Source organism: Pinus tabuliformis, chromosome 4_2, assembly GCF_031772625.1.
Source record: "Pinus tabuliformis cultivar Carrire ecotype Pingquan chromosome 4_2, CPIR1, whole genome shotgun sequence".
Lineage (NCBI taxonomy): Eukaryota > Viridiplantae > Streptophyta > Pinopsida > Pinales > Pinaceae > Pinus > Pinus tabuliformis.
The window spans coordinates 332,611,669-332,624,875 of NC_142304.1; the positions used below are offsets into that span (position 1 = coordinate 332,611,669).

Sequence of the window (13,207 nt, forward strand, 5' to 3'; positions counted from 1 at the left end):
ATAATTTGAATCAGGGCAAGATAGATTTGCTTGGTTGGTTATGTGGTAACAATAATTAAGTAGGTGCTTTGAATGGATTGGTACTCAATTTAAATGATGTACAATTCTAGAATGTTTTAGGCTTTCATCAAGCTCATGGTTTGTGTTATTTTTGGTGGGCACTATTTTCAAATGGACATCAAGCCTATGTGTGTTGCTTTTGTTATCTACTAGTAAGCCCAATGGCTAGGGTGTCAATTGATCATTTGCCCTAATTGGTAGCTTCTCACTGTGGTGCTCTATTAGTGCAAACATGCTAAGCCACAGTGACAACTGCTAAGCCTTCCACCTCACAAGCTCAAAACCTAGAACCAATTTAAGATCAAATATGCATCATCTGTCGATCTTATAATAAGTTATGGCCATATTTAACATGGCTACAACCTTTCTTCAAGTGAAACTAATATCAAACAAGGCTATCAAAAAATCTACAGAGAGCAATTGTAATGGAAAAATGTGCAATAATAATCATATAGATTTCATCCAACCAAATAAAGGATATGCAATACTTACCCTCCATTTTTTTGTGTCCCTCTCCTATTGGGATTTCTCAATATACAATACTTACCCTCCATAATACTAAGTTGATGTACACATATTATCTACTTATTTCCATGTCTCACATATGAGGATGTAGTCTTCTTTTTTTGAAAGAGAAACTTTGTTTGCAAACCCAAGGCCAATGAGTAAAACTATAGTCTTCTTTGTTATTGGATCATATTTCACAAGCCTGCCATGGGGTTTTTCTTCCAAAAGATCTAGAAAGGATCTATCATATCTAAACTTGGTGCTTGCATCTAAGTCATATACACTTCCATCTCTAGCCTCTACAACTACATCAACTAACCTATAAAACCCCACATGTACCCTTTGTTATAGTTTATGAAAAAAAATCAAAAAACATTATGTTCTTTCAAATGTTTGTGTAAGTGTCATAGGTGCAAAGACATAAAAGGGTTTCAATTGAACAAACCTCATCTGAATTCCATCAACTTCTGAAGCTAAAAGAATATATGATCATTATTAACCTTCAGCAGACCCTATAGAATAATCCATGTCTTATGAATACAAAAGACATGAAGTTCTATTCTCACTATAGAAAATACTCATTTAAGCCCCAGTTTGATATGCATCTTCATAAGGTTCTCAACTAAAAGTTATATATACAAATTTAAATCGGAAATAGTTTCTAATAAAAACCACTTGCAAGGGCATATTCGCCAAACTGTAGGCTCAAAAAGATTAGCAATTCTCCTCCCTGTTCTTAGAAAACTCATGTTTTTAGGGCTCAACTGACACCAAAACTCTGAGCTTATACCTCACCTTTGCATTATAAATTGTGGGTCCCTCTACCACATTTTTCACCTTCCTTTTCACAGTCATAGACCCTTGCAATTGTGAGAGCATAATTTAAGGATAGTTGAGGTCATGTATCTTAGGTTGGTGTGTTGGACAAGAAAACACCTTCCATGTTATGGCCATGATCTTTGTTGAATTATAATAATTAATTCAAGTAGCATAAGAATTTCTAGTAGTCTTTGACTAATAGATCATAGACTATGCCAGGATTTCCAGCCACGTTTGAATTGACATGACCCGCACCATATTTGAAAGGGCCTACTCTTTGCAACGATGCATTCCTTATTGGCTTATTAGTGTCATCCATTCTTTCAGTTGTGATTTACAAAACAAAATAAAATAGAAAAGAAATCAAAGAAAGAGTAATTTATCATAGAATGTCTTCTATCTATCTATATTTTTCTATTATGTTATATGCTTCTCTACTTGAAGGATGTGTGTCTTCTTCTACCTGCAAGCAACAATCATCAAAACTTCACACCTTTAGGAACGCTCAATGACATCCTTCTGTGAGTGATGGCAATTATCACAACATCACACTCTTTTAATAGTGTAACCCTTAAGCACTCTCAATATTTTCTATGAACTAATTTAGTTTTACACAAGAAAGCCTATTGAAAATGGAGATCATTGTAGGAATAGTGAATGTAACAAAGGAGTCCTTGTTTGGACAACGATTTCACCCACACAACATGTCACAAATATCCAACATTCTCCTTAAATTGTTTCATCAATTAATACTACAATTCACACTCTTCATGTCGACTAGAGTTACACCATATATATGTATATGTGGGAACCTAAGGATACACATCCATGTTGTCAAAATTTTTTTCTATTATGCTATGACACCGTCCATGTATTTTCAAAGCTCTAGGTTGTAGCATATCTACTCGAAGCGGTAAACAACATTCCACAATCCAACTCTCACTCAATACTTAATTTCTGACTGTCCAAGCTCTGGTCCAATTTGTAGCTTCCATGTACTCATCCCAAGTTGCAATGATGTGTTAATCTATGCTGCAACCAACAAAACCCCACACTTGCAACAACAGTTCATACATAATTTGTATGTAATAGTTTATACAATTTTTTTCCTAATTGGAAACTCATGCTTTCTATCTTCACTCCTTTTTTTATCTTCTCTCTTTATCCTTGCACTGATACAAAATGATGAAATCAAAGCCACAACAGAAATAAAAAAATGCATATCTACAAAGCAAGGGACAACAAGATCATACTTCAACTCTCCTTGAGTGAAAAATTTATTAATTAAATCATTTTAAATTTCCAAGAAAATGCCAATACAAAGAATGCACCTTCTTAATGGGAAAAGATAGGAAAAGTTACCAGCATCATGTTGAGAATAAAGAAAATTCTAAAACAACCCTTGAGCGGTCCATTACCCGCACACAGTCAAGAATAGATCGTAATTTCTTTTCATTAAGAAAATTTATGAACTAAAGGAAATCACAATTGCTTTATCACAAGGATATAGATATAAAAAAATCAAACTTGATGCATGCATATGCATTATAAGCATTTACCAATTTGCAATTACAGAAAATAAAATAATTTATATAAAGAAAAACTACCACCCTGTTTGTGCAACAATTATATTGAAATCACCAATCTCTGCAAAGTTGATAAATTTTCAAATACTTGCTCTGTAAATGAACAATCCGCAAAAAGGACATTTTAGCTTTTGAATTGTGTTCACAATGTTTCCTTTGTAAAACCACCTTGACAAAACATTGTGGCCTTCTGGAGTTTCTTTTCACATGATAAAGATGAGGGTATTATCTCATAATAACCCTTTTGAAGTCAACTCTATTTTTTGGAAAGACGACCAAAATGGCTAAGAATCAAACTACAAAAACCATTCATAATCTAGCTAGACAAGTGAAAACATAAAACCTTCATTATCAAGTCTCCAAACATCAATCTCCTTTCTCACAATCGTAAAACAAAACACCCAGTGAGATGGTGGGACACCCAAAAGGAAGCAGATGTCCTTCCTTCCACCCATACGTTTCCCCATTCTCGGGCTTTAATAAAGGTTTGATGTGCACCGTTTGCATTTAAATTTATGTAAGTTATGTTCTAAAGTAGTCTGGAGATGGATGTAATAAACATTCGGGACAAACCAAAGGCAAGAAGCAACCCAAATTTGGAATAAGAAAGGACTTGATTATATATCACAGACACAAGTGAGAAGAACAACAAAACCACAAATTACTACCATTTTGTAAGTATATTGAGAGGATTTCAACTTCTTTATGCTCGAGGATGACATACATAGAAATCTGACCAAATAGGGAGGGAAGGATGCCTAAAAGTGCAAATACCACATATAGGCATGGTTAAGGACATTCAAAAGGCATATGACCAAGTGGAATGGTCATTTGTATTGATGATGCTTAAGGTTTTGGGTTTTGGCTTTATTTATTGGTGCAATTGAAACATTTTTTGTTGAGGCCTCTGTTTTCCTCCTCAAGGTGTTTCCAATCATCCACTCTTACATACATCTGATCTTCCTAATCATTGGCTTCATGAGAATATCACGAACCAACATGTTCGAAGCATGCTCAACTACCTTCACGGGTCATACAGTACCCTTTTACCATTCCATATTTGTACATAGTATGTATTCAAGAGGCTCATTTTTTAGCATGTGCTTTGTTGGCTAAGGCATAATGCCCAAATCTGATAGCCCACTATAGAGGATAGGGCCACAAAATATTTATTACTAAATTCTACCCCACTTTAAACATGAGATGCATCTTTAACTGCTCGTGAAGCTTCAACATAATCTACCACTGGACTGGTTATTGTTAGGTAAATAGTTGCCAAAGGATTTTCATGGGTAAAGATAGGTACTACCAATTGAAGAATAAATTTTCCAGCATATTACAGTAGATGCATATATAGCTTAAAATTTGAAGGAAATAACTAGAGATCCCAAGAAGAAAAGTTGCCTGCAACATTATTACATAAAAATTGTTAAAACTTGTCATCATAGAGAGATGTAGATTTTCATTCCTTGGACTAACACTAACAGCACTTGAAGGATATTTTCTATTAATGTTTCTTGCTACCATGGTTATGATCCATGGTGCCACATTTGAAACTGTCCCCAAAGTACGACCATCATTTCTAGTGGAACATACAACTACCTTTCCTCTTTAGACTGAATGGAATGCTCCAATTGCAATTCCACCTTGAAAATAATTAGAAAGAGGAGAGCAAGATCTAATAGAAACAAAGAACACATAACTCCATCATGTATCCCTACATCAAATGCAACAAGAATATCTACATCATAGCATTCTCCTCCATTTGTATTGGGAAGCCAACAAACTTTGTAGGATGAAACTCTAGCATGAGGAGCTCCTCCTTTTGCAATTCCTCCTGCATATCTAGTTATACTTGCATTTTTCACAATGTTCCCACTTATTGTAGGCAATGTATGAATACCATGTCCATATTTATCTCATGGAGAGAGAAATTCACCCAAAAATATTTAAAGGCCCATTTGTAGCCTCATACCTCTGACTCCAATCAATTTCCTATTGCAAACAACACATTGGATAGTGAAAATTTAATTCAATGAAGCAATGCTCAGGAGGGCTACTTTCCAATTAGATTCCTATAGCATGTGAAATCTCGATTATATGAATGTAGATAGGAAAGGTCCTAGCTTTTTTAGTAGGTATATCCTACAATGGAGTTGAGTTCTAACAACCAACAACAAACTAATGAACAAAAAGAGAGAAAGGCTTGATTTTCTCCTTATCATGTTGTATTGTTTTTGTTTTCAGTAGAAGAAAAAACTAAGTATCAAAAACACAAAGACAAAATTCACCACAAAGAAATCCAATAAATGACAATACACCACATGGTCTATCATGTACATTCAAAAATATTACCAAGGGATTTTTAATCAACTTCAATATTTCCTTGCTCCTTTTCAACATTTTTTTCCCAATCAAGCCTTTTATTTAAAAATAAAGATAACTTGCATTCAATTGATTTCCCCTCCCAATGAAAATCTAAATCTAAGAATTTGTGTGCTAGACATCTTCTTTTAACATGAAAAATTAACACCTGGTTTTCTTACTGCAATTGAAAGTTCTTATGACTTTTCCTTTCTAGCAGGGGTTTGGCACTTAAAAAGTTAACAACTTTCAGAGCTTGTAACTTTGACCCTGCTTCATGAAATAACCTATAAGGCTATAAGATCATTCATTTTAATGCCTTGTAAGTACTTTCCAAAAAAGTGTCACCTTAATTAGAAACTCCAGCTGAATGTTATGCTTTGTTGAAGACAAGGTACAAAAATGGTGTACATGATTGGACAATGTTATTGAGCCATTCTGGATTGCTAAATGTGGTGATTGCATCTCCTTGATCTTATAAAATTACGAGGAAGTTCTCATTGGATGTACTTGTGAGTTTAGTTTCTAACAAACACTATTGCCTCAATCTGAATCTCAAATAGAAAAGTATTCCTTTTGCATTGCCAAGATCTTTTTGTGTCATATAGATCCATTTTATCTCTAATACCTCTTGAAATGTGCCCAAATGTGAATTGCACGCTATTATTTCAAATTCATATGTGAGTTTAATATAATATGATATGATTGAATATCAAAATTAGCTTTATGTGGCCCAATCACCATTATGGGGTAACTAGGTTCTTATTCAACTAATTAATCCCAAATATGACGGGTTATCTTTTTGATTCCAGAAGTGGTCATGTAGAAAATATCAAAGGAGTAGATATTTTTACAAAACTATGAGCTTAATTTACATCAAATTATTTGCATAATGCAAATGTTGTGTTTCGGATTTTCATACACAACAACATGGGGTTTAAAACCCCTACTTCTAGATTGCCAATGTCTTTTTTCTTATAATTTGATTTGTGTGACAACATATTTTAGGTTTTGATTTGATTTTTTTTCTTTTATCTCTAATTATGCAATATTCTTTATTTTTTAATATTTTCAGGCTTGCAGATAAGTCTCAAGTTTATACACAACATGCATGCATGAGACCACTTGAATTAGGTTAGTGCTTGCAATATTTTCATATAAATTGGGAAAAAATCTACGGTTCTTCCATTACCCTTCATATAAACTGAATGTTGACTAGTATGAATGAATACAACAATGTTTGTATGTAAAACTGCTATTTTCTATGGTGGTTTTATTATTTATTATTTAATACACATTGGTTGTTTGCATAACTGCTATAGTACTTAGTATTGATGAAGAGTTTGGACCTCAACTATTCAAATGTGATCCGACTTGTCATTTTGTTGGTTATAAGGTATCAAAATATTCTGTCAAACATTCTATATAGCAGGGTCTCTATATACATTTAGTAAACTTTTTATAATGAAAAGAGTAGTGTTTTTTTCATTGGAAAATACATTGAGTAGACTCTTGAGAATGGTCGATGGGTCCCTTTGTTAGAAGGGGCCATTAAGATCTATTACAATACATGTAGAATGAGACTTGAGTCTTAACCAATTATGGATATGACAGATTTCATTACCACTATCATTGCTTTTACTTAGATATGTGAATTTTCTAATTATGTTGCAGATTTGTGATCTTTGAGAAATGTATGAGTAATTAAAATGAGTTTCTTTCTATTAGAAATACATATAGAGATTCATTGTAAATACATAATTGATATTTTCTTACTCAATTAAGGACTATGAAAAGTGTTGCCTATCCTTGTGTTTGCCATGTTAAGACAAACCTGAAATTTGTTAGTGTGAACAACTTGATATAAGTAGTAGAGGATCCTATCCAGAATTTTTTAGGCCCTTATACTACTAGTGTAACCCATTAATGTTATTAGTACAACTCACTTATTATATTGATGTACCCATGTAGTGCCCATATTGTTACTATTGTGCCACATAGAAGCCCACTATTGTTATTATTGTGCCCTTACATTATTATTGTTATGTCGGCTCTGATTATGTTATGACCCCTTAGACTCCTATATATAGAAAGGAGGTCTTTTCATTTGTATCATCCAAGAATTGTTCATTTATGTAATGTAAAGGAGGTTGCCCCCTCGAAGAGGTTGAATTCTAAGGCATTGATTTATCTTTTCTATCTTTTTGTGAGCTGGTTCCATAACATTTGGTATCAGAGCTTTGGATTCTAGGGTTTCGCTGCTCCAAACAGGTCATCGTGGCATTTTCGCTATAAATTTTTTTTTGGTGACGTTTCAGAAGCTAAAAAAAAAAACCCATTTGAGAAGAAATCGCGTTAAATCTCGGGTCTGAATTTCAGAGCTTTTCAAGCTATATTTGTGGAGATATGATCTGAGGAAGTTGGTCCTTTTGCAGACTCCTGAATTACATTCCAAATAGGTGACTTGGGGAAAATTATCATAACTTTCTCTCTAATAATTAGATTGAAATTTCGTAAGAATTTATAGAAAGAGGACATACTGTAGTTTCTTCCATATATTTTTCAGAGCCAAAGGTGAAAACAATGACACGTGGAACTTCATACAAGTTCGCTCTTCTAGAAAGGTATATAATCAGGTCATCTTGGGATATTGTGCATAACTCTTTCTTGCAGAATCCAATTTAGATCAGACTGGTAGCATTGGAAAGAGGACGCAAAGGGATACTATAGGTCACAATTTAAAAACTTAAAGATCCGAAAGTACAGAGTTACAGTCGTTTCAAGATCGAGCTCCTAAAATCAAGAAAAAGCAAGATGAGGAAGTTTGATGGCAAGGATCCGGTAAATTGGATACTTCAGATGGAGCAATATTTTGATCTACATGGTGTACCACTGTTACAAAAGGTAAGTATTGCATCTTCATATTTAGAACCAAATCAATTTTTATGGTATGAAGGGCTTTGTTCTCGTAAACAACCTGTTACATGGTCAATTTTCACGGAGGAAATGATAGCACATTATGAGGATACAAAGAGCAACACCTTATTTAGAGCAACACTACAACAATTGGAAAGAGTAAAAGGGCTGTGTGACATAGTGGAAAGCAAAATTATGGAAACTAGGAAGCATACCCCTCACAACTATAAAGATGGAAGTGTTGTTTCTCCCAGCCTTCCACAACCTACAAGGGTTACACCACAACAATTGGAAGAAAAAGGAGAAAAAGGGATTTGTTAAAATTGTGATAGCAAATGCACTAAAGGACATAAGTGTGCTGAGAAGAAACTATTTTACATAGAATATGAAGAGGAGGAAGAAAAGGATCAAGAAACATTAAAAGAAGAGGATATACTCCAGGACCCCACCCCAGAGAAAGAAGAAATGAATCAGACCATATCTTGTAAAGCATTGGCAAGAATTACTACTCCTCAAACTCTCAAGATAGAAGGAGATATCAAGAAGAAAAAGGTGCAAGAAGTGAAAGATCACATCGAGAAAGAAGAAATGAATCCAACCGTATCTTGTAATTCATTGGTCGAAATTACCACTCCTCAAACTATCAAGATAGAAGGACATATCAAGAAGAAAAATGTTCAAGAAGTGAAAGATCACATCGAGCATCAAAAAATGAATCCGACCATATCTTGTAAAGGATTGGAAGAAATTACCACTCCTCAAACTCTAGAGATAGAAGGACATATCAAGAAGAAAAAGGGTCAAGCAGAGAAAGATCACATCGATCATCAACAACAAGTTCTCCAACTTTTAAAGGATAACGCCACTTTGGTGCAAAATAAAACGAAACAACAGGTAGATCAACATCGTAGTGAAAAATGTTTTGATGTAGGTGATTAGGTATTTTTACTGCTACATCTCAAGAAAGCTATTTATGAGAAGGAAATGTTGGCAATACTATATGCACTTAAAAAATGGTGACCTTACCGAATGGGAAGACTCTTCAAGGATGAGGATGTGGAAGCATTGTTTTGTGTTATTTCTATTATCCAACCAGATTGGATAAACGAAGCAAGGGATGAATGGAAGAAGGACGAAGAAGTATGGCCACTTATTCAAAAGTTGCAAAAGATCCCAATTCAAACAATATTGCCAGCAATTGAAGAGGAAGGAAATCTCATATTGGAACCTGGAGCAGTCATAGAAACAAGAACCCGACAGCTACGAAATCGATCAATTTCAAAGTATCTCATCAAGTGGAAGAACTTACCCGCTGAAGATTCCACATGGGAGGACAAGAATTTTATACAAAAGCATCAAGAACTACTCAAGCGTTGAGGACAATGCTTTTTGAAGGAGAGGGGTATGTTAGGCCCCTATTCTACTAGTGTAACCCCCTATTGTTATTAGTACAACCCACTTATTATATTGATGTACCCATTTAGTGCCCATATTGTTACTATTGTGCCACATAAAAGCCCACTATTGTTATTATTGTGCCCTTACATTATTATTGTTATGTCGGCTCTGATTATGTTATGACCCCTTAGACTCCTATATATAGAAAGGAGGTCTTTTCATTTGTATCATCCAAGAATTGTTCATTTATGTAATGTAAAGGAGGTTGCCCCCTCGAAGAGGCTGAATTCTAAGGCGTTGATCTATCTTTTCTATCTTTTTGTGAGCTGGTTTCATAACAGAATTATTAAAAAAATGAAGGAACAAGGTTTTCTTTAACATTGTAATAAAGAATCTTTTGAGAAGCCATAAAGCAGACATATAGACAAAAAATTATAAACATCATGATCAATACAAATGGAAAAGGAACTGACTCTTGAAATGGATATTGATGGAGGTACTTGTTGCAGTGAGTTGTACTGAAGTTTGTGCCAATTTGGAAAATCCCCTTCCATCAAGAAGGAACATGCCCCATACCCGTGTCGTCGAAGCTTTCAGATTTAGGCCTTACCCTTTTAGCAAGACCAACAATGCCAACCAAGGAAATCAAATGATACAAACAAACCCCTTTAAAATTTAATATCTAATATTTGAAATATGCAGTGTAACACTATCAATATCAAATCTAGATTCACGTGGATATATACCCTGCACAAAAAAAATCTCATATAAATTCAAGATGTATAAAGTCTCACAGTAGTACAAATCCATTTAGATTCGCCCGAAATCAAGGGATATTTCTTCAAGTAGGGTACCTTTTATTTAAAACTGGCTATATTTTCCTTCTTTCAATGAAATTTCAGGGGTAAATTTGGAAGAAAATTAGATGTGAAGTATGGTTTCATGGATAAATTGTCAAGGACATAGTTTTTCTATGCTTCAAGGGATTTGATGGTTTTTAATAAAATTTTCTATGCTCTAGGGGGCTTAAAGTTTTTTCATAAATTTTCCTATGCTTCAGGGGTTTTGAGGGTTTTTGAATAATTTTTCCTATGCTTCGGGGTTTTGAATAAATCCGAAATCTCCAAAATTCAATTTTAATGTTTCACTTTCCTTACCAAAATAAATGAGGACTGTAAAACCAACATAAAATACCGAAGACACAAAATTTTACCTGGTTGGGCATAAAATCAAGAACATCACCACTCTTGCTCACAGTGAAGCCAAGAGGAGCGCTTCAAACCATATTCTAGTCTTCTCATGTCCCATTTGAATGCATATGATTTATCCAACCATCTTAGGCGGGAGTGTAATTCAATCCTCAACCATCCACAATTGTATCTTATGGCCTGTCCAGCACCCCTTCCCCCAATTTCTCAACAGCGTGAGCACATATAATGCATTTTGGCAATTTGAGAAAATAGAATATTAGTCCCAGTATGATCAACAACAATATATAGTTATGATACATTAATATGTCTGAAGCTACACTCGCCTGTAAAACATTGTTTTTAACAAAGGTATCTTCTTGTTTATAACTATGTAGACTCCATCCAACCAAATAAAGGATATACAATACTTAACCTCCATTTTTTTGTGGCCCTCTCCATTAGGGATTTATCGATATACAGTACTCACCCTCCATTCCCCATATACAATACTCACCCTCCATTTTTTTGTGGCCCTCTCCGATAGGGATTTCTTGGTTGAATCACTCATAAATCTTACACGAAGAATGATCCCTAATGGGTCTAGCAAAAGAAAGCGCAACAAATAGTAGTTGCACCAATCTACTATGACTCGACTTGAACAACAATAAGCTGAGCACGAGTCGGTGGAGTTTAACGGAGCCTTCCAATTCAACATGCGGGATTTGGATGGAGATGAAGCCCACGTGTAAATTTTTGGTTTGAAGTAGGAGGACGAAAATAAGCTTCTATGATTGGTTGAATTTGGCCACCCTAAACTAGTAGAGGAAATTAATTAGAAGTTTCCTAAAATAACAACAAAGAGAAAACGAAATTAACAAAAGTAATGTTGAAGAGGATCAAAAAATTATATCTATATATATATATATAAAACATATATTCTTATTTTGATAAATATTATTATATGCAATTTTTTTTTATATAAAATCTTATTTTAATAAATAATACGGTATAAACAAGAAATTTAAAAGATGAATATAAATTATAAAAATAATAGAATATATTATAAATAAAATATAAATGTGGAAGATAAATAAATTATTTAAATTATTTATAAATAGTATTTATAAATTATTTAACAACTCAAAATAGAAAACATGCAAAGATAATTAAATTAATAATTATAATTTTTATTTTTATTTTTATATAATTTCACTCAAATAAAATGTTAAATAATATATATATATAAGCTTGACAGGACTACATCTTCATCATGTCCAATATATCACCTCGATTGAGGCAGGGAATTGAACCAATGACTTCACATCAAGGAGTATCTTACAAAGCACCCAATCACCGTCTATCCAAGAACCCATGGACTAATGTTAAGTAATATATTATAAATATAATTTGACTAAGTTAAAATGTTAAATATTACATTATAACATTATTTTCTTTGTAAGTCAAGGTTCTATTCATTCATAAAAAAAAAAGTACATCGATGTCAAAATACATGTAGTCTCACCCTAACCAAGTTTGTTGACTACCACTAGCAACATATGGCATATAAACATAAGTACAGCTAGAGACGCAGTCCATAACTTAGGAGGCCAAAAGATCCATAATACAAATAAGACAAGTAGAACACCTGTAACCATGCTCAGTCATCAGAGGTAATAGAGGCAGGATTATCTGGACCAGTCCCTGGAGGAGGAGGGGGATGGTAAGAACATTAGACATGTTGCTCGAAATGAGTCATCCATGACTCCAGCTTTTCCACTTTCTCAGATAGTAGATTCTGACCACACCATACCACCACAATCCTCTTCCCATCATGACACTGAAAATAATGTAGTTGGTTGAGTGTAGTAATGACTGCATCATGTTCCTCCTTCCTAGCCTTATCAGAAATTTTCAAGTGGTCCAAGACAAACTGGACCAGGTCCCAACAAACCTCAGAACACCATTATTTACCTGTCGTCCCTCCACGCTCAGGGCAACGCTTTTTACTCCGTCCATCGGCGCCGCCCCTACGCGTCACACTGCCCAACTTTGCAATCCCCATTGGTGGCCCACCTCGTGCCACCTTCGAGCTGCCCTGACCACCATGAGCCCCTAATACCGCCTGACCCATGTTGCCGGTAGTTCTACCTCCCTATGCAGAGCGTGTAGGCACCGTATCCACCGTTGCCACCTTCAGATTCTTATGTTGCCCCCCATGGTTGACCGAAATTCCTTTTGGTTGGGGCATAGAGCAAGAATTACGTAGCATGGGTCGCATTATAACATAACCAAGAGCACTAGCTAACAATGTTGCCACCCAACTCACCACAATGCGCACCAAAGCAACTATCAACCCCAAATTTGCCA

General features: G+C 34.6%; 1 pseudogene; it reads right to left on the reverse strand.

The window, feature by feature from the left end:
• Positions 1-645: 645 nt before the first annotated feature.
• Positions 646-12,856, reverse strand: LOC149169306 (protein STRICTOSIDINE SYNTHASE-LIKE 5-like; annotated as a pseudogene).
• Positions 12,857-13,207: the final 351 nt, after the last annotated feature.